This window comes from Pseudophryne corroboree, chromosome 2 (genome assembly GCF_028390025.1).
Source record: "Pseudophryne corroboree isolate aPseCor3 chromosome 2, aPseCor3.hap2, whole genome shotgun sequence".
NCBI classification, from domain to species: Eukaryota; Metazoa; Chordata; class Amphibia; order Anura; family Myobatrachidae; genus Pseudophryne; species Pseudophryne corroboree.
In genome coordinates this window covers 154,490,366-154,518,095 of record NC_086445.1, presented here as the reverse complement: position 1 = coordinate 154,518,095, position 27,730 = coordinate 154,490,366, and the positions used below count along the sequence as shown (strand labels likewise).

The 27,730-nt window shown below is 44.7% G+C and overlaps 1 protein-coding gene across 2 annotated transcripts in view; it reads left to right on the top strand.

The window, feature by feature from the left end:
* Positions 1-27,730, top strand: part of TRPC4 (transient receptor potential cation channel subfamily C member 4) — a 576,236-nt gene that overhangs the window by 325,116 nt on the left and 223,390 nt on the right. The window contains exon 1 of one of the 2 annotated variants that reach the window (XM_063951857.1): positions 14,116-14,221. The exons of the other annotated variant lie outside the window; for it this stretch is intronic. The gene's annotated coding sequence lies outside the window, so the exon portion shown is untranslated. Of the gene's footprint in view, positions 1-14,115; positions 14,222-27,730 lie in introns of those variants that run through there. 2 annotated transcript variants of the gene reach the window in all.

The following is a 27,730-nucleotide window of genomic DNA, read 5'->3' as shown; positions in this document are numbered from 1 at the left end:
AAATCAATACGAATAGGATTATTACTGATGGACTAAGAAAGGAAGCAAGGATTTTAAGGACATTATACTTATAACAATAATTCATAACAGTGAGTGACTGAACAGTTCCCCAGGAACCAGTATAGATAGCTCTAATCTGCAGGATACAAAGTAATGATATCTTATTTCTAAGCAAAGCACTGTATCCATTTGTGTGAAGTTCAAGTTAGGAAGGAGGAATCACTTATCACCATTTACTGTGGATATTGATGCACTCATTGGGCCCCAACTGCGCAAATTTAAGTCTGTGAGTTCCCGGGTCACTCAACTAGAGTAAATATTTTTTTTTTTTGTGTATTGCATGCATATTTACATGTATAGGTAAAATAGGGAATGTAATGCTTTCATAGTGAAACAGAAAAGTTATAAAGGGTTTATTTCATGTTTGATGTTATATGAAAAATTGAACATGTAATTGGAGCTAGAACACAAATAACAAAAAGAATAAAACAGAAAATAGATAAATGACTATACTTACTATAAATATATTGTGGTGGTCTCTTTGGATCCTGAAAAGAAAAAAGAACAGGTATATTTATATAGTAATATTTATAACATTACATGTACAGTTATTGATTAATTATACATATAACTTAGGGCTTTCCCAAGCAGCCTAATTAGAAATAGCTTGGGTGGAGGCACAGATATCTTAGTAACCCCCGGTTAGAAATAAAGGAAGGGTTACATTAGCTTTGTTGAGGTAACAGCATATTCTCTAAAATGACTTGTCCTGATTAACGCCCAATCATGATAGTTATGAAAATAATATGTTAATGTTGTTATGACCTATTCTACTATCTAAACTTACTTCAGAGCAGTTTCCAACAAATCCTTGCTAATAAGTCAACAAGAGATAAAAGTATTTTGATGAAGAAAAACATTCTGGGGTCTTTTGTATATCTTACCCAGTGCCGTAACTAGGAGTTACAGTGCCCTGTGCTGTCCATGCCCCCTGGTGTATTATGTTTTAATGTCATTCTGTGGGGGCTGCCTGGGCTGTCCTTGGGATGCTCTTGGGGGGCTGTTCAGGGGACACTATGGGTGGCACGGCCGCTGTGTTTCTGGACTTAGGGTGTTGTTTCCCTGTTGGCAAGATGCAGGGACCATATTGCAGCATTGGTGGCAACCATACAGGGCCGGCTCTATCATTAGGCAGCTTAAGGTGGCTGCCTAGGGGCTCGGGCCCCTTGAGGGTGCCACTGAATTCATCTAGTAAAAAACTGAAGGATATCCCTGTATGCAGCCTCCTACTTTTACACTGTGCTGGCTGCTGCTGCTGTGAGTCTAATCAGGTGCAGTCGCTGCTATCAGGCTGCCCTAACATAGGGGTAAATTTACTAAGATGTGAGTTCTAGTTAAGATGGGATGTTGCCCATAGCAACCAATCAGATTCCAGGTATTATATTCTAGAAGGTGCTAGATAAATGAGAAGTAGAATCTGATTGGTTGCTATGGGCAACATCCCATCTTAAATAGAACTCCCATCTTAGTAAATTTACCCCATAGTGTCTCAGCGCTTCCTCCGTACCGACATGTGTAACATCAAGTCATGAGAAGGCACATAGGAGGTGAATGTAAGTATGGCTCCCAAGGGGCACCCCTATGGCCGCTCCTCATAGCCCTGATGCACCTCCTCCAGGCCCCTGGATCCCGGCTCTCCAGCAGCAAGCAGCACCTGACTACATGTCTGCACCCAGCAGTGTTGCTGGGTAATTTTGTGAAATTGGGGTCTATTTACTAAGCCTTGGATGCAGATAAAGTGCACGAAAATAAAGTACCAGCCATCCAGCTCCTGTCATTTTTCAAAAAATAGCCTGTAACATGGCAGTTAGGAGTTGGATCGGGTGGTCTTCAGCTGGGCTCCCGATGATCAGCATACTGGTGCCGGAATCCCGACCGCCGGCATACCGACAGCTTTTCTCCCTCTTGGGGGTCCACGACTCCCCTGAAGGGAGCTGTTGGTATGCCGGTGCCGGTACGCTGGCCGCTGGGAGCCCAACCGCTGGCATAACATACTACACCCACTGGTTGGTTGGTACTTTATCTCTGTTGACTTTATCTCCATCCAAGGCTTAGTAAATAGACCCCTTTGTTTACAATATACTTTTTCACTTTAAATATCCTTGAGTGTATATGTATAATGAGGCAATTCACCCCAGCCCACATGGTGGTTGTCACAACTGAGGGCCTGAGCTGACGGGAGGCAGCCTCAGTTGTAGGGGCTGAGATGTACCGGAACCTGGGAGGTTGTATCAGACCCCTGGACATGTAAGTAACATGAATAATAACTGCCCGAAGGCGTGACCACGACAACTTGGATAAAAGTCAATGATGTTTATTATGACAACTCCGCAACACAGCAGCAGTAAAAGAAAACGTAAAAGTCAGCAAAGAATAAATACAGTTCCTGGGTACTACAGGATGGCAGGAGCCACAGGGCACTGGTAGTGTGAGATAGTTCTTATGATCTTCTAGATGGAAAGTCCTTACCAGGCCCGACTGTAGCAATGGAGATAACCCAGGATTGTGCCAGCTGGTGTTCCAGGAAAAGCTGGGTTGCTGAAGATAAAACAGCTGCTGTGGATACTGGCTGGAACCAGACTGTTGTTAGCACGGAGTGGATACTGGCTGGAACCAGTTAAATAATAAATGAACTTGGGAGCGATGAAATATGAACTGAAATGTAGAACTTGAGAGCGGAGAAATAATAATACCGGTGGAGAGTGGTAAAGTGTAGAAAGGACACCGGCCCTTTAAGGGAAGCTGTACTCTGCTGGAAGCTGAGCAGGAAGCAGGTAATGTTGTAGCTGGAAACAGATGAATCCACAATGGATTGGAGAGTCAGGCTACACCGCAGGTGGAATGCTGGTGCGGGTCTCTATGGTGGAAGTCTTGAGACAGGAGCTGGAACCTGGAAGACAATCACAGGAGAGAGACAAACAGGAACTAGGTTTGACAATCAAAGCACTGACGCCTTCCTTGCTCAGGCACAGTGTATTTATACCTGCAGCAAGGAAGGGATTGGCTAGGCAATTATGCAGATTATCAATACTGAGAACAGATTGGTGGAAATGATCAGCTGACAGAATCCAAGATGGCTGCGCCCATGCAGACACTTGGAGGGAAGTTTGGTTTGTAATCCATGTGGTAATGAAAACAGTAATGGCGGCGCCGGCCACCGGAGACAGGAGGCGCCAGGCTGACAGATGCACATCCAACCACGCGGACACAGCGGAGGCCGCGGCTGACGTAATCGCCACTCAGACACTCTGCATGCAGAAGTTCAGGGACGGCGGCGGAGGCCGCGGGAGACGCCATGCCAGGTGTAATATGGCGTTTACTGTGACAGCGTCCCAGAGTGACAGGAGAGGATACAGGAATGTACACATCAGGATAACAGATGGAATCCGGTCCTGGAGCGCTGAGCCAGCCTTAGGAGGCATCTGATGGGTAAGAAATGGCGTCCAGATACCCGGATCGTGACAGCACCCCCCCCTTTAGGAGTGGCCCCAGGACACTTCTTTGGCTTTTGAGGAAACTTGGAATGGAATCTCCGGACCAAAGCAGGAGCATGGACATCAGAAGCATTGGTCCATGAACGTTCCTCAGGAACATAACCTTTCCAGTCAATATGATATTGTGGTTGACCGTAACGGTGACGTGAGTCCAGGATCTTGGCCACTTCATACTCAACGCCTCGTTGAGTTTGGACTTTCGGAGTTGGAGGAAGTGAGGAATGAAACCGATTCAAGATCAGCGGTTTCAACAGGGAAACATGGAATGTCCTGGGTATTTTTAAGAAGGGAGGCAACTGGAGTCTGTAAGCAACAGGATTGATGACTTGTTCAATCTTGAAAGGACCGATATAGCGAGGTGCAAACTTCATACTGGGAACTCTTAACCTCAAATTCTTCGTGGATAACCATACCCGATCACCCACCTTGAGAGCAGGAACTGCTCGACGCTTCTTATCCGCAAACTTCTTGTACCTGAACGATGCCTTGAGCAGAGCTGATCGTACGCTCTTCCAGATATTGGCAAACTGATGCAAGGTGATATCCACTGCGGGGACAGAAGTTGCTGGAAGCGGTTGGAACTCAGGGACTTTAGGGTGGAATCCAAAGTTAGTGAAGAATGGTGTTGAAGCAGATGAAGAATGATACTGGTTGTTATGACAGAACTCGGCCCAGGGAAGTAATTGAACCCAGTCATCTTGAGAGGAGGACACATAGATGCGGAGGAAGGCCTCCAAGTCCTGATTCACCCTCTCGGTTTGACCATTGGTCTGAGGATGGTAAGCCGTGGAAAACTTTAGCTTGACTTGGAGGACTTGACATAAACTTCGCCAGAATTTGGCTGTGAATTGAACTCCTCGATCTGAGATAATTTCTTCAGGAAGACCGTGGAGTCGGAAGATCTCTTGTATGAATACTTGAGCCAACTTGGAAGCTGACGGAAGACCGGTGAGAGGAATGAAGTGTGCCATCTTGGTGAACCGGTCAACTACCACCCAGATGGTATTGAACTTGTTGCACATGGGTAAGTCTGTAATGAAATCCATCGACAAGTGGGTCCATGGTCGACGGGGAACGGATAGTGGAACCAGTTGCCCCGCAGGCGACTGGCGGGATACTTTATGTTGGGCACACTTTGGGCAAGATGCAATAAACTCCAAGACGTCCTTTTTCAGAGTTGGCCACCAATAGGACCTAGAGATAAACTCCAGGGTTTTTTGGATACCTGTATGTCCGGCAAAACGGGAAGCATGGGCCCAATGCATGAGCTTCTTCCTTAGCATCGGCTTCACAAAACTTTTCCCTAATGGGGGCGTAGAGTCCATCCCTACCGTGGAGAATGCCAACGGATTTATAATAGGATGCTTGTCTGAAGACTCTGACTCATTTTCTTGCTCCCATGAGCGGGAAAGGGCATCGGCCTTGCGATTCTGAGAGCCCGGACAGAACTGGAGTTTAAAGTCGAACCTGGAAAAGAAAAGTGCCCATCTGGCCTGACGAGGGTTGAGACATTGTGCGCCCTTCAGGTATAAAAGGTTCTTGTGGTCTGTAAGTATGGTGATTGAATGAGAAGCTCCCTCCAACAGATACCTCCACTCTTCTAGAGCGAGCTTGATGGCTAGCAACTCCTGGTCGCCAATGGCATAGTTGCGCTCAGCTGGGGAGAACTTCCGGGAGAAGAAACTGCAAGGGTGTAAATGGCCATCTTTAGCCCTCTGAGATAACACCGCTCCTACTCCAACGGAGGAGGCATCCACCTCTAAGATGAAAGGAGAGTCGATGTCAGGCTGTTTCAGAACAGGCGCAGAGATGAACCTTTGTTTTAAAAGATGAAATGCTTGCATGGCTTCTTCAGACCACTTGGACGGGTTAGCACCCTTCTTAGTGAAAGCAGTAATAGGCGCCACAATGGTGAAAAAGTCTCGTATAAACTTTCGGTAATAGTTGGCGAACCCTAAGAACCTCTGGACCCCTTTGAGGGTTAAGGGTACCGGCCAATTTTGGATTGCTTGTAGTTTCTCAGGATCCATCTCTAGTCCGGAACCGGACACAATGTACCCTAGAAACGGAATGGACTTGACTTCAAAGACGCATTTTTCTAATTTGCAATAGAGATGATTGACACGGAGACGGGACAGAACCTCTTTAACCCAAAAACGATGTTCCTCTAAATCGTTGGCAAAAATGAGGATATCGTCTAGATAGACCACGACATGACGGTATAGAATGTCTCTGAAGATCTCATTGACAAAATGCTGGAAGACAGCTGGAGCATTGCTCAATCCGAAGGGCATGACGAGGTACTCATAATGTCCGTCACGGGTGTTAAAGGCGGTCTTCCACTCGTCACCCTCACGGATCCGGATGAGATTGTATGCACCTCGCAAGTCCAGCTTTGTAAAGATGGTAGCTCCGCTAACTCTGTCAAAGAGCTCAGTAATCAGGGGTAAAGGATAACGGTTCTTGATGGTAATGTCGTTCAAACCTCTGTAGTCGATGCACGGCCGCAGACCACCATCTTTCTTTTTTACAAAAAAGATGCCTGCGCCGGCTGGAGAAGAAGAAGGTCAAATGAACCCCTTTGCTAGGTTCTCTTTAATATATTCCTCCATAGAATGCGTCTCAGGCAGAGACAACGGATAAGTTCGGCCTCGAGGTGGAACCTTCCCTGGAACGAGATCAATCGGACAGTCCCATTCTCTATGAGGAGGAAGGATATCAGCAGAAGCTTTACTGAACACATCCGTGAAATCTTGATATGGAGGAGGTGGAACATCAGACGACCTGGGGGAGGAAGAACAGACAGGCAATACTTTAAACAAACATGTCTCAGCACAGGAGGAACCCCATGCCAGGATTTGCGTAGTCGTCCAATCAATTGTAGGATTGTGAAGACGATGCCATGGAAGGCCCAGGACCACAGGATGTGTGGCTCTTGGAATCACTAAAAAAGAAATAAGTTCGGTATGAAGAACTCCCACTCTCAGACGAACTGGTAGAGTCCTTAAAGAAATAACTGCATCAAAAATTTTGCTGCCATCCACGGCAGTTAAAGAAATGGACGAAGGAAGTCTCTCGGTGGGTAGGGACCACCGTTTAACATAGGCTTCGGTAATAAAGTTCCCAGCTGCTCCGGAATCAAGGAGGGCAATGACGTTCCGATAACGTTGAGCAACTTGAAGCGAGACTGGGAGATTACAATCTTGAGGAGATGGAGAGGAGATCATTACTCCTAGCCGGCCCTCTCCTTGGCGAGCTAGGATTTGGAGTTTCCCGGACGTTTGGGACAGGCATTAATGGTGTGAGACGGAGCTGCACAATAGAGACAAAGAAACTCGGAGAGACGTCTTCGGCGCTCAGCAGGAGTTAAACGGGAACGGCCAAGTTGCATGGGCTCATCTTTAGATGGTGACAGTTGACGAGGAGGAGGAGCAGAAGATTTTGGAGCAGATGATCTTCCACGCTCAGTTGCTCTCTCTCTGAAACGTAAATCAACTTTCGTGCAGAGTGAGATTAGCTCATCTAACTTAGAAGGTAAGTCTCTGGTAGCTAACTCATCTTTAATACGCTCAGATAAGCCATGCCAGAATGCAGCATACAGGGCTTCGTCGTTCCATGCCAGTTCGGATGCCAGGATCTGGAACTGTATCAGATATTGTCCTACAGTACGTGACCCCTGGCGTAAACGGAGAATCTCGGATGAAGCTGAGGTTACCCGGCCTGGCTCGTCGAAGATGCGCCTGAATGTTGACACGAAGGCAGTGTAGGAAGATAGCAGGGTGTCGGATCTCTCCCATAACGGTGATGCCCAATCAAGGGCTGAGCCACTGAGAAGAGAAATAATGTAGGCAATTTTTGTACGGTCACTGGGAAAATTGCCAGGTTGTAGCTCAAACTGAATCTCACACTGGTTGAGAAATCCCCTGCAGAATCTTGGAGATCCGTCAAATTTTGCTGGCGTTGGAAGATGAAGACGTGGAGCAGAAATGGGTAAGGTGGGTGGGGTTATAGCTGGAGTCACTGTGGTTGACGCACCAGGCGCGCCTGATCCACGGAAAGTTGTCTGAATCCCATCCAGCCGAGTAGAGAGATCCTGGAGACAGCGGATGATGTGGCCCTGTGCAGCCTCCTGATGTTCTAGTCGGGCTGCCAGTTCTTGCATCGGCCTGGCCGCTTGATCCTGGTCTCCGGCTGGATTCATTAGGTCAGTGCTTACTGTCACAACTGAGGGCCTGAGCTGACGGGAGGCAGCCTCAGTTGTAGGGGCTGAGATGTACCGGAACCTGGGAGGTTGTATCAGACCCCTGGACATGTAAGTAACATGAATAATAACTGCCCAAAGGCGTAACCACGACAACTTGGATAAAAGTCTATGATGTTTATTATGACAACTCCGCAACACAGCAGCAGTAAAAGAAAACGTAAAAGTCAGCAAAGAATAAATACAGTTCCTGGGTACTACAGGATGGCAGGAGCCACAGGGCACTGGTAGTGTGAGATAGTTCTTATGATCTTCTAGATGGAAAGTCCTTACCAGGCCCGACTGTAGCAATGGAGATAACCCAGGATTGTGCCAGCTGGTGTTCCAGGAAAAGCTGGGTTGCTGAAGATAAAACAGCTGCTGTGGATACTGGCTGGAACCAGACTGTTGTTAGCACGGAGTGGATACTGGCTGGAACCAGTTAAATAATAAATGAACTTGGGAGCGATGAAATATGAACTGAAATGTAGAACTTGAGAGCGGAGAAATAATAATACCGGTGGAGAGTGGTAAAGTGTAGAAAGGACACCGGCCCTTTAAGGGAAGCTGTACTCTGCTGGAAGCTGAGCAGGAAGCAGGTAATGTTGTAGCTGGAAACAGATGAATCCACAATGGATTGGAGAGTCAGGCTACACCGCAGGTGGAATGCTGGTGCGGGTCTCTATGGTGGAAGTCTTGAGACAGGAGCTGGAACCTGGAAGACAATCACAGGAGAGAGACAAACAGGAACTAGGTTTGACAACCAAAGCACTGACGCCTTCCTTGCTCAGGCACAGTGTATTTATACCTGCAGCAAGGAAGGGATTGGCTAGGCAATTATGCAGATTATCAATACTGAGAACAGATTGGTGGAAATGATCAGCTGACAGAATCCAAGATGGCTGCGCCCATGCAGACACTTGGAGGGAAGTTTGGTTTGTAATCCATGTGGTAATGAAAACAGTAATGGCGGCGCCGGCCACCGGAGACAGGAGGCGCCAGGCTGACAGATGCACATCCAACCACGCGGACACAGCGGAGGCCGCGGCTGACGTAATCGCCACTCAGACACTCTGCATGCAGAAGTTCAGGGACGGCGGCGGAGGCCGCGGGAGACGCCATGCCAGGTGTAATATGGCGTTTACTGTGACAGCGTCCCAGAGTGACAGGAGAGGATACAGGAATGTACACATCAGGATAACAGATGGAATCCGGTCCTGGAGCGCTGAGCCAGCCTTAGGAGGCATCTGATGGGTAAGAAATGGCGTCCAGATACCCGGATCGTGACAGTGGTTACGTGCATATCCCCTCCGAGAGGTGGTCTTGGTGGGGATCGCAGGTTAGTGAGCGCTAGGATGAAGCTTTGCCTAGGGTGCAGAGAGACCTTGCACCGGCCCTGCAACCACAGAGCCCTGCTCTCTGTTGCACACCCCTAGTTTTGGCCCTGATCTTCACCTGATTACTTACTCAGACACACAGATATCGGAGAACAGCAATTAACAATATTTTTACTGCCTAGTTATGATTTTCAAGGAAAAGATTGGCCAAAGTGTCTATTTTGGTCACTCAAAATGAAGTGTATAATCTAAATGGGAAAAGATGGATGAATGCAATGAGATCCATAATCCATAGAAGACCTCTGTATAAATGTGCAACATGTTGAAAGTAACAACATAATGTGTGTCTAATATATGCATCAGGGAACTAATGAGAATGGGATGTAGCTATCCTAGAAATCCATATAATGGAATCATATTTCATATCAATATTGTACAGTATGTATGTAAAATCATACCATGTTTAATGGAATGTATGCATTTTCGCACACTGGGCGAACAGGTCTGAACTGCGCATTCACAGGCGCCGCAGTGCGCCGGCGCATGCCAGAGATGCAATCGTCATCCCAGACCAGCGATCGCCTCTGACTGATTGACAAGCAAAGGCATTCGCTGGGCGGGAAGGGGCGGGCCAGCAATGTTGGGCTGCCATTTTGGGGGCGCGGTCCGGGCAAAGACTGTGCTGGGGGGTGGGCCGCGGTGGCTGTGTGTTGTCACACGCAGCCGTTGCGACCCGCAGAGCGACGGGTAGCTCCCTGCACTGGGAGGGAGCTACTCTTCAGGTACAAAAGCAACACCGCCATGCGATGCTTATGTACCTGTCCTGGGGGGGGGGGGCAGAACCAGACATACGGGGCGGACTAGCCCTGTGCTGGGCGTTCCCCCGCATGTCTGTGAAAGTGATCGTAGATGTGCTAAATTTAGCAAGTCTGAATTACCCCCTATGTTCTATAATCAAGTAATGATATGTTTTTCCATGCCTATAATTGTCTTTGGCTAAAAAGGCAAAAAAAATGATACTATGATACCAGCACACCTGTTTAATTGATATTACAATGAGTGGAGTTTGAGCTAATACAATTGGGCCTAATTCATATTTGTACGTAAACCAAATGGTTTGCATCAAAATAACAAGGAGAGAGCTGTGAAAGGAGTAATAAGAAAGCTATGAAAGGACAGATATGGAGGGAGGTAACAGTAAGATACTGTACAGGGGGGCAATAATCTTGTGCCTGGGGGTGACCTGACCCCTAAAACAGCTTCTGGTAATTGAGGGCATGAAAAATATCATTACTTCTAAGCACATATCACAGCAATAAGGAATTATATTTATATTTCATTTATCATAAGATTCTATTACTATCACTTATACCCCTTTCACACTGACAAATATTTCCCGGGTTATTGCACATGAACGCGCATCAACCCAGGAATTTGCTCAGTGTGAAAGGGTCCTGAAAGAATATTCTGGGTCGAGCGTCCCGGCATTTCATCCCAGGTCTCGACCTGGGTTGAAGCTGGAATCGAACCGGGATGCATGCAGTGTGAACGGGTAAACCGGGTCAAGGCGACCTGGCACCTGTTCTCTGCATAGGAGGAGGCGGTGCTTGGAGATGACCCAGCAGGGCTGGACTGACCCACAGAGGTACAGGGGAAACCACCAGTGGGCACGACTGCCTGAGGGCCCACCCCTTCTCTGGGGATCAGGTTCCAGATTGTACACTTGAATTACACATTATACATGTTGATTTATACTGCACAGAACTATGGTGTCTTTTATATTGTGCATTGCTAATATTATTCTTGTACATTATCATGCATTGGCTATCAGTATTTACTATATATATTTATCAAGGCGCCCAGACCATGCAGTAATGGTTAGTCAAACCTGTAAGCATGGGCCCCTAGTGCTACATTTCCCCGGTGGGCCATTTATGCCCTAGTCCGATGCTGCGTGCCAGTACAGTATAAGCTGCCAGACAGGGAAATATTCTAAAAAGTAGCACTATAGGCTATAATGGCTAACTCCTTCTCTATGTGCAATCACTGTAGCTACTGTATCAGTCATGGTCAAGCTTTGAAAAGTTTGTTCTTCAGAATTTGATTAATTGGAGAAGATCGCAGCCCATTTTGAAAAGTCTCTGATATCTTCTGCATCAGTATTTGGAAATAGCAGGAATACTTAAATCTTACAGATACTTCTATCTCCACATAATTCAAAGGGGTTATACATTTCATATATACTGTAGGTCCCTATATCTTATTGGTGGCAGTTAGTGGGCAGGATGTATTAAAATACATCGCCGCCCCTCGCCTCCCACCGCAGCGAATCACATTTGTACTAACATATGCTATTAACATCGCAATGTGTTGACAGAGCCCCCCTGCGATACCTGACAGAAGGTGTGCGGGGGTCCCAATCACCACCCAGGGGACTCTGTCACCTCCCAGCCCTGGAGACCTGGCATGGGGCCTGGCATTAGGTTATTATCGCTTGATATCCTCAAATGTAGAGCACTGGTGAATGGCACGGGGAAGCATGAACATTTTCTTTAGCTGGGGCTACATGGTGATCTCCTTTCGGAGTCATGCGTAACTCATGGTTGTCCTCCCTCTCTGCAATTTTAAGCTCTCCAGCCTGATGCTGACATTCTAACTTACCGATGCAACTGGTCATATACATATATTTGTGGATCCATATGACTACTGTGCACTTTGTTTTACCTGCACATGGCTGTACCGTGCTCTGTTTTCTTTTGACAGTCCTTTGTATTTTTTTGTTCTTCCTGTGTTGCCTGTTTTGTTTGGTAAATTAATAAAAACTACTTAAGGACAAACACAAACATGTGTCGAGAATTTCTTGAATTTTAAGACCATTTAAGAAAGCAGGAAAGTGCAGCAAGTTGAATAATTTTGGCTATTTATATTGCAAACGTTGAACCTGAATGGTGAGCATTAAACTGTGAACACTGCTGTGCTTTAAAAAAAAAATCTTCAGATAAGCTCATCCAGCACTTTATGTAATGTTATATAAAGCAGGCTAAACTGTAAATTGCTAGTGACTGTACAAAGCCTTTCCAGCACCCCTTGAACACAGTAATAGTAAGGATCTGGCATATCACATCCTGGGAATATATAACTAGCCTTTTGCACGACACAGTGGAATAATTTCATGAGGTTTCGGACCTTTTGTTTACACATAATAGCGGTAATGTGTGAATGCTAATAGATTTTATTCTGTAGCTTTGATTATTCTTCATGTTCTGTGATCACTGCTAGCTGCTCTCACATGATTACTAATATCTACTGTATATATTAATAGCAGAAGGACGACTTTTATTAGTGCTTATTTCTATGATGCCGTTGTCTGGGCATAGCACATCATATACCAAATGAAAGGTATTGGACCATAGATTTGCAGTAGAAAATATTTGCATTGTAATTGGTTGCTTCATTTCGGAGTTATGTGGCAAAACGTCTGTCTGCCATTTACAATGCATCACCATCGTGCTCTGGAAAATATGACAGTTGGTAAACTCTCCCTGTGCTCTTGCCGAGTGACCTGGAACATGTGACCTGCTAGCTGTCTATCTGTGACAGTTATTTGCAGATACCCACCAAGCAGGGATTTTTTGAAATTCAACTCCTAAGGACGTGAAAAGGGGTAAATTGCTCCACCCAGCAAACCTTTGCCCGGTTAAAGCTGGGCACATCAGCTAGTTTTTTTAAATTTTTTCTTATTATTTATTTTTCTTCTTACGACTGGGAGCTATTTATCCCTCCTCCCCAACCAACCCAATACTGCTATGTCAGTTCAGTAATGAGGATAAAGAAAGTAAGAGTGTCACCGTAAACTATAGTTAACTGAAAGTAATTACTTTATACAGTACACAATTATTGTTTTCAGGGGCACAAAGAGGGTGAGTGTTAATTATACATGGCCAGTATTGCCTTAAGGCTTTTTTTCCAGAAATATTGTGGTCATGCCCCCCTCCCCTCCCATAATTTGGTCTCTTCTAGGCCCGCATGTTTGTCTTATGGAGCTGATTATATTTCTACACAATTTGTTTTAGAAAGAGAAAATAATGCTGCTCCATACATTATGTATTGGTGCCAAACTATTCCCAAGACATTGTAACATTACAAATTAGCAGCTTGTGATCTGCTCAGTGTTTCCTTCTCAAATCCCTCTAAACATGGCCTCTATGGCTGCAAATCTGCATTTTGTTGAACACAACCATGTTTACTGTCATGCCCATGACACTCCCGTAACACGTCAATAATGAGAACACTTCAGGCCACCTCCCAGTCACCGCCCAGGAATGCCCATGGTTGTACATTGCAAGATCTATTGCAAGTGACTCCGTATACAACAGTGGTCTCTGCATACACTCAGTGTAGCACATGTACTGTAGGAATTTTTTTTTTTAAACTTTTTGTACATGCACAGTAGCAAATGACCTCTCAACTGCACAAACGTCAGCACTGCGTGCTCTTCTGATTCAGGCCCAGAGTCCTGTTTGCACATAGCTTACTCACTGATGCTATCATCTGGCCCCAGTCATTGTTATCCTGCCATTGAACTACTGGTGACTTACTGCAGTTACTGTGACATGTCGTTTCTTCAACAGCATACTGTAGGTACATTCTTACAAGTCTGAGTGAGACTAGCTACAGTATATGCTCAGCAATTATACATTTTTGAGAACATTAATAACAGTGTAAACAAAACCCATCTACTGGGAGGAGCAAGCTCAGCCTGGGGTTGCCATCAATGGCATAACCATCAATAGTCGATGGTTTTAAACCACCTGGAGGAAATTATTATAATACTCCACTATGTGAGTTATTATCTTAAAACTGTTCATCACGCTACAGCACATACATTCAGTATGCCATTACACAGACAGACCACATTTCCCAGCAGCCTCTACAGCTGCTCAGGAGGTCAGGTGGTACAGGGACAGTCGAAAGTGAGCAGCAGTTGGAGCAGTTAAGCACAGCCATCTTGGGAATCAGAGGGGGAATTGTGGTGGCCAGTGTATGATGGGAGCACTGTGCAGATTACAGAGAGCCAAATTCTGTTCCCGGTGAGTAGAGTGCACCAATGCAACAGCCAGTGGGAGGAGCAGAGGAGGTGATTATAGGAGGTACAGTAAGCCGTAGGAGCAGGAGGAGAGACATTGCTATAGTGGCAGAGACAAGGTGAACATTGTACAGCAGATTACACTCCATCAGGACAGTAATAGTGATTCTGATTAGCTGCTGCTGAATACAAGTCAGAGTGACAGGCAACACATAAAGATGGGGGAGATATACTAAGCAGTGAAAAGAGTGGATAAGTGAGCCAGTGGAGAAGTTGCCCATGGCAACCAATCAGCATTGAAGCTGTTCCCCCTTTGTGAACAAGCCATCGGGCGAAACGTACGTTAAAGGAAGGAGCGTTGCGGGAGCCCCGCCAGTGCGCACGGCGGGCTGCCCCCCGGTACAGGTTGTATGACACAACACCATCTTAATATGTGAAAACTGCAGCTGATAGTAACGGATGGTCTGATGCTATCGCAAACTGACATGTGTATGGTGCTGTCACTAGGGGCAAAAGGTCATCCTAGGCTGCATATATGCATGATTCACAGTTAATACATGTTTAATTGTTGTGCCTTTCTCGCTTTGTGAATGATTTCATTTGATCCATACAGCAGTGTCTATTTTTGACTTATAGTGTAGAGATATCCAGCATATATGAGGGTTACCAACATACATATTAAATTAATTTAACCCTGGTTTATACATCAAGGAAATGTTGGTGGATCTAATTGCTGGTTGCATCCAGGGCTTAAGTTTGAACTTTAGCTGTTCTCAGACACTGCTGACAGCGGCAATAGATGACTATATATGAATTTACATCAGTTTAAGGAGTAGTAATTAGGAGGCTAATGCATAAATAGGAGTTAGCATGTTTGATAACAGGATATAATGATTATGCATGAGTCACCTGTGCACATATAGAGAATTGAACTTCAGTAATGTTGACAATGAGTATTAAGTGAAAATATCACAATTTCTTGTGTTAATCATTGCGTGCTGATCTCCACTGTGGATAATGTGCTCCATATATTAATAGATGTTTACAGCAAATGCCAAAATAAAAAGCACATCTCTCCCTTAGAGACCAATTACTAATTGATATCAGAGAGCAATTAAAGGGATAGAATTTCTTCTGATTTTTTCACTGAGATGGGGTTGGGATGCTATGTATAACGTAGCACATATATATATAGAATAAATTATTGTGACATCCCTCCTCTTAATACGGAATCAAATAATGCCCTCTGTATCTCTTTCAACACCAGAACAAGCATAGTGTCAGTAACCCCCAAACTGACTGCACTGATCACATGATTATCAGCCAGGGCTGGAGGCGAATGAGACACAATGCATTTTGATCTGGCCTAGTCTGCACTTCCATAGACTGGCATCAGCAATGGTCTCTCAACACGCATATAAATGCAACAGCACATGCGTGGTAGCAGAACCACGAAGTTTGCTATAGTCTTGCCTCTCTATAGTCTCTGCTTCTTTCTAAAGTGTAAATACACTGCCACTATTTTTCAGTTCATTCTCTCAACACCAGAGCAAGTAGAGTGTCAGTAGCTCTCTCATTGGCTGCGCTGACTTTGTCATCAACCAAAAGCAGAAGTGAATGTGACACTCTCCGTGGATGGTCTGGCACTGTCTATGACTCTAGAGACTGGCATGAGTAAGGGTCTCTCACCACGTATATAATGCTCTAGCACATACGAGGCAGCAGAACCACGAAATATGCCTTGAGGTCTTGTCTTTCTGTGCTGCTACTTAGACATTCATAAAGTGATTCTCCCATAAACAGGGCTAAGGCCCGGTGGAGTTTATTTACAACCTGTACCTTTTAAATTGTTACATGTTTTATTGTATGTATTTTGTCTATATTTCGCCTTTTAATACAGAGATCTCTATCTCTATACAATCTTTTAACTTTGATCTATAAATAAAAGTTAAGTATTAGTATGTTGTAAGTATTTTTTGTTTTTTCTTCCCACCTTCATAATTCTACACTGGCGCACATGTACCACGACATTTTTTGAGTGCCCCACTATAGGCGAGTTCCTTTTTTTACCCTTCTTGGTAATTCCTTTTGAAAGCTGCTGAATACAAGTCAGAGTGACAGGCAACACATAAAGATGGGGGAGATATACTAAGCAGTGAAAAGAGTGGATAAGTGAGCCAGTGGAGAAGTTGCCCATGGCAACCAATCAGCATTGAAGTAACATTTATAATTTGCACACTATAAAATGACACAGAGCATCTGACTGGTTGCCATGGGCAACTTCTCTACTGGCTCACTTCTCCACTCTTTTCACTGCCTAGTACATCTCCCTCAGAGAGAGTGACTTCTGCACTACCTGTCACTTGTGTATTATACTGTATGTGCCAGAACAGCAGGATTTGTCCAGTTTCCTCCCCATACCTGAATGAGTTATAGATTCCTAATATCAGCTAGAACATTGGTTTCCAAACTTTTTTGAATCACACTGCACTAGAGTATCAGAAATTGTTTCACGGCACCCCCAGGCCAAAAGTTTTATATTGTGAAATTTAGAAAGAAATATTAAATTAAGTCAGTTGTGTTTAGATGTTATTCTTAGACTCAGTTAGGTGGTGAGGGACAGGATTTGCTCCTGTTTGTTTATGATTAGCAGCCACCAGCACTGGCTTTGCCTATTACATTGACCATAAAAAATTTGAATTGGTCCTGGACCACTAATCCAAGGCACCCCTGCAAGTTCCCTGAGGCACCCGAGGGTGCCACGGCACACAGGGGTAAATGTATGAATCAGTGATAAGAGTGGAGAAGAGAGCCAGTGGAGAAGTTTCCCATGGCAGCCAATTAGCTGCTCTGTATTATTCTATAGTATGCAAATTATAAATGTTACTTCAGTGCTGATTGGTTGCCATGGGCAATTTCTCAACTCTTATCACTGCTTCATACATTTACCCTACAGTTTGAAAACCTCTGAGCTAGAAGTATATACTTTTGTTGTGAAAGTTACCTGGAGAAAGCTACAAAGCTGAACAGTCTCGTCTTTTAATACAAAGAAAGGGAGATTTTCCCCTTTACACTATAAGCAGCAAAATGTACATATTTAGCATCAGACTTTGGGTTAGGAAACCCGCATATCGAGCTAAAGAGATTACAGCTGAGTACAACTTGAGCTATGTAATGGATATAAACTAGTATATGGGGTCCCCATTAGTAGTATAATTCAGAATCAGTTTGATATACCGATGGACGGGATGCCAGCGGGCAGAACACCGACAGTGGCACCCCATTCATCAGAATCCTGACAGCCCCCCGAAATTACCCTAACCCTCCCCTGGCCCCTACCCTAACCCTCCCTTGTGGGTGCCTAACCCTAACCCACAGTAGCGGCTCTAGCCACAAGTAAGCTGGCTTTTTGCCCGGGGCGCCACTGTTCAGAGAGCACCGCCGCCGCTGCCATGACAAGAGCTGCTACTGGTGCCGTGCGGTTTGCCTGATGTCATTGTGCACCGCATGGCATTGTGGGAGCGGCTGCAGATGCTAGAGGTCATAATTGACCTCTAGTGTCTGCGCGGTGCTATGGGAGAGACGTCATGACATCTCTCCCATAGATCAGAGGAGCGGTGCTGGCGGCCAGAGATGGAGGGCAGCAGCAATTGGGAAGCAGGAACGGGGCTGGTGAGTATTTTTTTTTGATAAGCGGTAATACTAAGCATAACTACAGAGGGCACAACTCTACAGGGGGCATAACTACAGGGAGAACTACTACAGGGGGCACAGCTACAGTGGGAAAAACTAATGGGGGCATAACTACTGAGGGCACAGTACTGGGGGCAAAACTACTGAGGGCACAGTACTGGGGGCAAAACTACTGAGGGCACAGTACTGGGGGCAAAACTACTAAGGGCACAGTATGGCACAGTACTGGGGGCAAAACTACCGAGGGCACAGTACTGGGGGCAAAACTACTGAGGGCACAGTACTGGGGGCAAAACTACTAAGGGCACAGTACTGGGGGCAAAACTACTGAGGCCACAGTACTGGGGGGCAAAACTACTGAGGCCACAGTACTGGGGGCAAAACTACTGAGGCCACAGTACTGGGGGAAAAACTACTGAGGGCACAGTACAGGGGGAAAACTACCGAGGGCACAGTACTGGGGGAAAACTACTGAGGGCACAGTACTGGGGGAAAAACTACTGAGGGCACAGTTACAGGGGTCACAACTGTGACCATGCCCCTTCCCCATGAAGCCACACCCTATTTTTGGCCACACGTTGTAGGCAGGCACTAACTGTGTTTTACCTGTTGGAGGGGGGTGAGCCAAAGGCAACTTTTGCACTGTGCGCCACAAGGTCTAGAACCGGCCCTGCTAACCCAACCCAACTCTAACCCTCCTGGGTGGTGCCTAACCCTAACCCTCTCTTTCCTACTGCCTAAACCTAACCCTCCCCGCTTGGTGTCTAACCCTAATCTCCCCTTGTAAGCACCTAACCCTAACCCCCCCCTCCCCGGAACCTAACCATCCCCTTCCTGTCCCTGCACCTTAATCCTACCCCCCCTTGTAATGCCTAAACCTAACCTCCCACCCCCCACGGCAGGACGTGAGTGCAACCCACTAAAAGAATGTTTGGGATTCCAGGTGTCGATATTTTGACACCAGGATCCTGAGCACCAGTGGCGTAACTACAGCCCCTGCAGCCACTGAGAAGACTTCGAGGTGCAGGGCTGCAGGGGTGCTTCTAATAGACACTGACAAGCCTTACAGTACAATGACTGATGCTTAATCAGCCTATAGCAAGCATCAGTGCGAGTGGCCACCCAATTAGAATGAGGTGAGGGCGGAGCTCCAGTGTGTTTGTGTTTATGGGAGGGTGCTTACGCTGGCGTGGAGACCGAAAGAGGTTGAGCGGCTGCAGCAGAAGCCCCGCGACTCCTTCCACCCATGACCACGGCTGCACTTGGTGCAAGCTACACACAGGCTGTCTCCGTCTATGTGTAATATGCAATCACGGAGCTCCTGACCCGTTTGTGTGTGTGGCATGTGACTCAGTCACACATACAGAAAGTGACAGTGAGAAGTCAGTCTCTCGCGGTCTCCAGTGTGGTCTAGTTGGTATATGGAGAGAGGCTAAGCTGCAGTGGCCGTGGGACAACTCTACCATGCTTGATACAGATACAGATATTCAGATATATAGATAATGCTATGTCCCTGACGACGGGGTTATACCCCAAAACGATGTAGGATGTATTAAAGAGACTTCTTTCTTCAGTCTATATTTGTGATAGTCTGCTTGAGTGCCGCTGGACTTTTGTTACTGTATTGAGCAGCGCAGTCTGCTTGCGGAGGGCACCGCAGCAAATATCTCTTGTATCCACTCTGAGTGCTGGGTGAAACTTTCTCTCTCTCTCTCTCTCTCTCTATATATATATATATATATATATATATATTCTAAGAGAATGAAAGAGCAGCACCTCTAGAAGAATCTCCTGTTAGCTAAGGTTCGGGGGAAAACAGCAAACAAACAGATCTGAGGGCGCTTACATGTACAGTATGGTACTGCTTCTATAATATTAATACATCAGAGTATTGAGTGACCCCAATTAACTTTGCGGTCTACCGCAGACCGCAAAGTTCCCATCATTGGTTACAATGGAGCTGCGCTAAGCTACATTGTAACCAGTGTGCTCCTCCTGAATGACAGGGCAGGAACGCACAGCCAATCAGGAGAGCACCATTACGTGGCGCTCCCTGATTGGCTGATGGGACCTTCAGTGACAGAAGTCACGGGGGTCCCGGCATTTGGGAAAAGGGCTTCCATGTGTAAACATGGAACCCCTTTAGTTGCATGGCTCGGATTTTTCAGTTTGTTTTTTTAACAAGTCCCTGGATTACATTAAGAAAGAAGAGGACAGATCTACACTGGATTGTTTGTAAGTATAATTTTATTTTTACAGGTAATCCGTGGATTCTACTGGACAAGTGGATGTGAATCGCAGAGTTGGAGGTAGGTAAGCATGTGAGTGTGTAAGTGTGTGTAATTAAAATTTTACTTTCATGGTGTGTCTACTGTTTTTTTTGTAGTAGAATTACAGGTACCAGTGGGCCTGTTCTTTCCCCGCATGCTGGTACTTGTGGTTTTCCAAATACCAGCTTGCGGGGGAGGCTTGCTGGGACTTGAAGTTCTACTACAAAAATCAATATTCTTTATTTTTACACAAAGGCTATCAGCTTCCCATCCACTGCCCATGGATGGGGGGACAGCCTCGGACTTCACCCCTGGCCCTTGGGTGGCTGGAGGGAGGGACCCCTTGATTTAAGGGGTCCCCACTCCTCCAGGGTACCCCGGCCAGGGTGACTAGATGGGGGGGGGGTAATGCCACGGCCACAGGGACCAGTATAACAGTGTCCCCTGGCTGTGTCATTATCTCTCTGGCTAGTGGCGCCCGGTGCTGGTTTAAAAAATACGGGGGACCCCTACGCGTTTTGTCCCCCATATTTTTTGAACCAGGACCGGACACAGAGCCCGGTGTTGGTTGTTAAAATGTGGGGGACCCTATGCATTTTTCCCCCTGTATTTTTACAACCATGACTGGCTCAAAGAGCCCAAGGCTGGTTATGCTTAGGAGGGGGACCCCATGCAATTGTTTTCTTTGATTTTAAAGGAAAACATGCTAGGAAAAAGCAGATCTATTTTTTTGCTGTTTTTTTTACGATTTGCAATAAAATACGACCGCAATTGACCATTCACTGACAAACACCAAAATACGAACGAATAGTAAATTCCTGTGTTATATGAACTAACAGCCATGTTTGACCGATGGTCTATTCATTCGTATGTCTGCCCTCTGCTGTGAAAACCATTACGAATACAGACAACACTGCCGAGATTTGTGCTTAGTAAATTCCCATGTTAACACTTTGAAAAAAAAACTCAGACAAAATTGGTATTTTAGTAAATAAACCCCCCAGTGTGGACTTCCGAAATTACCTGGTTGACTATTAACGTCCACGCTCTCTACTCCTCTATACCACATACAAAGGGGATAGAAGCTACTAGAACCACCTTAGAAACAGGACAATAGTCAGATCAGGAAGAAATTGCCTTTATTCTTGATTGTGTTCAGTTTATTCTGGAACACAACGATTTTGAATTTAATGGCAAATTTTACCTTCAAATGCAAGGAACGGCTACGGGGACAAAATTTGCCCCTTCCTATGCAAATCTTTTCTTGAACAAATGGGAAGAAGCTTCTGTCTATGGCTCAAAGTATGAGGAGTATATCGTCTTGTATCAACGGTACATTGACGATATTGTAATCATCTGGAGAGGTGACCCTGAAGAAATCGATGAGTTTATATCCTATATCAATGTAAATGATAACAATTTGCAGTTTACTCATAAGATAGACAAAACTAATATTGAATATCTGGATTTGGAACTGATCGGTAGCCCTGGAGAAACGATACAAACAAGAACATTTTTCAAATCAGTAGATGCTAATATCTTCATTCCTTATTCAAGTTGCCACCATCCAACTTAGAAAAAATTGGTCCCTTTTTCCCAGTTCCTTCAGGTCAGGAGAAACTGTAGTGACATTCAAGACTATTGGATTCAATCACAAGTGTTATACGATTGTTTTATACAAAGAGGTTACGATCTATCTTTAATTCATGATGCACGAATAAGGGCATTTCTTCGAGATAGGGATGATTCATTGACACCCAAACTGAAATCGAAAAAAGAATGGCATCATAGACCATGGAAAATTTCCTTATACGAAAAGTCTTGGATCGTAATTGGGGCATCCTCCTGAAAGATCCCATTCTGGGTCCTCATCTTCCCCCCAAACCAAACTTGGTTTTTTTGTAAATCTATGAATCTTAAGAGCATTCTTGCACCTAGTAAATTCCAACAGAATAAATTCCTAGATTCCTGCAATAAGAACTTTTTAATAACTAAAAGGTCTGGCTACATACCTTGCAGTCAGTGCATTTGCTGCTAATTTCTTGATCACATTAAGTTCAATTTTAATCTGGATACTGGTAGAATGTACACGCTAAATTGCCTGGTCACTCTGAATATGTTGTGTACAAAATCACATGGCTATGTGGACTGATATACGTAGGAAAGACCAAGAGACAGATAAAAATCCAAATAAAGGAACACATGCGCAATATAAAAAATAAAATCAAGACCCACAGCTTACCTTGTCATTATGCTGAAAAACATCAATCAGAGGTTGTTTCATCTACCTTCCATTTACAATACATATCAAAGAACCAGTAGGGGGAGGTAATAGGGACCTTAGTTTGGCAAAAAAGAAAGCTTTTGGATTTATACCCTTAACTCAATTTGTCCTTACGGCCTTAATCAGGGTATAGATGTAGCCTCCTTCTTATAGACCAACTATGAGTCTATTCACTCTACACTTTCTGCTAAGAAATTAGTGATTTTCACCTTTTTCGTAGGCCATTGAGGAATATTAATTTCCCTTCCATTTAGAGGGGATATATTAACCCCCCCCCATACCTATATGTTTATGTATTAATATTATCTCACTGATATATTAATCCTTATGATAGAGTTGATTGATTCCTGTTCAGTTCTATGGGTGAATTTATATTTTTTGTTAACTGATTATTATCCATTGAAATGATGACCATGTATCTATTACTAAACACTAAAATCTGCAGTTTAGACCTTCACTGCTGTTTAAATAAGTAGGCAATGGAAATTATAGGGTCACCTGGACTGCTACTATATAGAGCTATTTAGGTTTCTATTAAAATTCACTTTTTTTTGTATTCCCCGTGCGATCAGTCTTACTTTTGAATTGGATGGATGGAACTAGCAGTGAATCAGTTAAAAGAATTCATCTACCTACCTTATTACACCTGTATTCACTTCATTAGATTACTCCATAGGTAACTATAGGAGCAAGTGAGGTCACTAACCAGAGGGGTATAAATAGTCCCTCTTATGTCCTCTCTCAGTTGTTCACTGAACTCTGAGAGGAGCACATCACCTTTGTTGTAAGTATCACTAGGTTTTTCCTGTGTATTTCCATTGCCTCGTATATAGATTATTTCTTATTTTTGTATTTTAAAAATACTGGATTTAACATCTTATTTTAAGTATCCTATGTATTTCTATACTATATTTTTGTTATTAGTAATTGTCATTTTTTATCCAAAAAAATGGATTTAATATCCCTTTTGAATATCTGTGTAATTTTATGCTACATTTATGTTATAGCAATAATTAATATCTATCATTACCTGTGAATTTTGATGCCAAATTAATACCGTCTTAATAATCTTGCATTATTTTCTTTATTCTTGCGCTATTGTATAACTATTATAATGTATTTAATCTTGCTTTGGGAGTTTATTTACTTCCCGAAATGGCTGTTCAGTTGAGTTGGATCAATGTTTCGATTGAGCACCAGTTGAAAGATCCCAAAATGATGTTAATTCACTTTATAGGCATATCCTTATATTATTATACAGTACAGTATGTGCAGAAGGCTGTTCTGCATCTACTAAAGTTCAGTGGTAGACACTTATCTGCATCCAATAGTGAATTGTATTATAGTTTCTCCCCTCACTTTCACTTTGAGACACATTTATAGAGTTTATAATTAACTCCTCCCACTATGTTCATTTATATAGGTCATTTTATACCATTGTTGAGATACTGCATATTAGTGTATAGACACTTTTTCCGTAATGGAGCCACATCACGCTGAGATTTTTCATACCAGTTATTAGTCTGGTATGTATCCTTATATTCTCACCACCACCTATTTTTTATCTTCTTTATTTTATAGTCTAAAGTTATTTATTATTCATTAACTAGGTATCATATCCAGATAACCTGGTTTTAATAGAGGTTTATAAATTTCATCAGATTTTCTTCACCTCATTGTTTGAGTATTTTGGTATGTATGGTTCCACATATGTTGTAAAGAATGATATATATTTGGAAATTGGTACTGTTCATATATTCAGTTGTTCTGTTTTATTGTTTAGATAAAGTACCCCTGATGAAGTCCCAATAGGGACGAAATGCATTGGGTCGATCTATTGTTCTACTTCTGTATCATATTTTTCAATATGGCCAGATGTAGATGATAACTGTGGTGCAGGGGCGAGTATGACATCTCTGGCAACGAGTGTGGAACCAAGAGCATGAAACCCCTGCAACGAGCGGGCAGGTAATTTAAAAGTAATTAGAAGCCTTACTGTGGCATAATGTGTACTGGGCATTGTGGTGTGTGACATTATGTATTACAGGCATTGTGATGTGTGGCATAATGTGTCACGGGCATTGTGTTGTGTTGCATATCGTGTCATGGGCTTTACAGTGTGTGTTGTATAATGTGTCATGGGCACTACATTGTGTGTGGTATAATGTGTTACGAGCATTACAGTGTGTGGCATAATGTGTAATGGGCATTACGGTGTGTGGCATAATGTGTTAAGGGCATTATGGTGTGTGGGATAATGTGTAATGGGCATTATTGTGTGTGGTGTAATGTGTCACGAGCATTATGGTGTGTGGTAAAATGTGTCACGGTCATTACGGTGTGTGGTATAATGTGTAATGGGTATTATGGTGTGTGGTATAATGTGTCATGGGCATTATGGTGTGTGGTACAATGTGTCATGGGCATTACGGTGTGTGGTATAATGTGTCATGGGCATTATGGTGTGGTATAATTGGCATTACGGTGTGATATAATGTGTCACGGGCATTGTGGTGTGTGGTATAATGCGTCATGGGCATTACGGTGTGGTATAATGTGTAATGGGCATTATGGTGTGTGGTATAATGTGTCACGGGCATTATGGGGCATGGTATAATGTGTCACGAGCATTATGGTGTGTGGTATAATGTGTCATGGGCATTACGGTGTGATATAATGTGCAATGGGCATTACGGTGTGGGGTATAATGTGTCATGGGCACTATGGTGTGTGGTAGAATGTGTAATGGGCATTACTGTGTGAAATAATGTGTCATGGGCATTACTGTGTGTGGAATAATGTGTAAGGGGCATTAATATAAGGAGGCAAAATGACAAATAATGAATCAGTATTTTTTTTCCCTGTGGTTGCCAATATCCGGGGCATGCAGGTTGCATAACTGGGGTATATTGTAGTGTTTTCCTGCAATGTCACGCCCCTTGCAGTGAGGCCACACCCCCGCGTGCAGATTCTTTCCTTTTAAAATGGGAATGGGGGGTTCACCAGAAACATTTTTGGCTTGAGGGAGCAAAATTTCTAATCACACCACTGCTGAGCACCATCAGGATTTTGATGACAGCATTATGTCACCGTTCGGGATTCCAGCGTCGGTATTTCGAGAGAGAACTTCATTGCAGCATTCCAGATAAATAAATTCCTACAATGAAGTCGTAAAATTATTGTCTGCATGTAACCTATTTGTGAGTTGCTGTTGAACATTAGTCTCATAGGTTTTTGTGGTATTTACCTTAGTGGGTGTCACATTGTCAATGGTTGAACCAGTGGTGGTTGAACGTGTCAGTTACGCATGCATGGATTTCAGCTGCTGGCTACCATTGGACTTCTGCAGCTGTTGTTCATCATCGCTGAACAGACACTGATGGCTTAACTATTTACCCTCTTTGTCAGACCATCGATGGCCATCATTAGCTCAGCACGTGTATAAAATCATGTGACATCATCAAGATGACAATTTACAGTACATTAATTCTGAATGAATATGAATATAATCAGAATTAATGCAGCAGCTCAGTGTCACAGAAAGTGACCTCATCAACAATTCATTTAAATTAATTGCAAGTGTTGGATGTGCAGCAGATGGCATGCTTCTGCAGCAACGTTTTCCTACAGTGGCGGCATTGTACTTACTTTCACATACCACCCAACATTGGGAGGAGAGGAGGGACGGCCTGAAAAATGGGCGTGGCCAGTAGGAAATGGGCGTGGCTTCGTGGGAGTGCCACGATCGCGAGCCACGCCCCAGTTTTTCATCACTATGGGGGCATGGCCAGTTTCTGAGAGCTTCTGGCATGCCCCCTCTCCCTCCGTCTCTACCGAATAGACGCTGTGGTGGAGCCTCCCAACTGCCCCCTGCCCACCGCAGGACACTGTGGCCTGCGGGTGGGACAGCAAGACAGTCCCCAAAAAATGGGACTGTCCCGCAAAAATCGGGACAGTTGGGAGGTATGCTTTCATATGCTAGTGCATCAATTGGCTGAACTAAGGGGGTCATTCAGATCTGATCGTAAATGTGCTAAATCTAGCACATATACGATCAGTTACTCATCAGACATGGGGGGGGACATCCAGCATAGCACTGGTGCAAAATGATCGCACGGCGGCGATGCTTTTGCACCTGCCAAGTAGCTCCCTGCCTGCACTGGTAGATGGCTAACCGTTGCATCCCGGGTCACAGTGGCTGCGTTTGACATCACAAAGCCACCGCAGCCTGCCCGCTGCCCCCTGCTGCCGCTGGCCGCTGCCCCCCGCTGCCGCTGGGAAGGGAAACTAGACGCGTACACGTCTAGTTTCCCTTCGTGGAGAGGTCCTTTACTGTGCGGTGCGCGATGACGTCATCGCGCACCGCACAGCAAAGGTCCTCTCCACGAAGGGAACTAGACGCTACGCGTCTAGTTTCCCTTCGTGGAGAGGACCTTTGCTGTGCGGTGCGCGATGACGTCATCGCGCACCGCACATCATTTCAGTCTGTACAGGGGGCGAAATGACCACGCCCCCTGTACAAAGCCACGCCCCCTAATTCCGCCCGGGGCGCCAGAAGCCCCGGAACCGGCCCTGCACACAGGTGCTGCCTTCAGAGCTTGGAGCCTGGAGACAGGCACCTCCATTGCCTCTGGGAGGTCCGCCCATGTCTATGAAGTAGAGAACTGCATTGAAGCACGCTAAGGATGCTCTGGGTAGCTTCACATACAGCAGCGTGCCTGCCTGTAGCTCTGTATCATTGTTACTGGCTGCAGGGGGCCATTCCAGGTACTCTGCAAGCTACAGTATATGCAGGTGCATAGGGCAGTTAATAAATATATGTCTAATAGCTGGATAAATATATGTCTAATAGCTGGATTCCCCTTTTGTTAAACAGAACTTTTAATCACAAACCCCAGCAGCAGGCAGTGAGGAAAGCAGGGCATTTATAAAATAGGAACATACATGGGTAGCGAAGAGCATGCTATCTAATGTGGAAGGGACACAGCAGAACCAAGAGAGTTAGGCTCAGAGTGGGAAAAGGGGCAATTGTGAGTATATGCTGTCTTACGAATAATTTTTAAACTCATGATTTGCTGTTTTTTTGGGTTGAATTATAACTTTATATTTGCCCATATATTACAAATTCTTAATTCTTAAGTTTGGTAATCTTATATAGTAGTAGGGGATGCGGTCATGTGACCGGAGCTCGGGATCCCAGCGGTCACCATGCCGACGGCAGAATCCCAAGCAATCACAATGCCGCCCGACAGAATGGCGAAACACA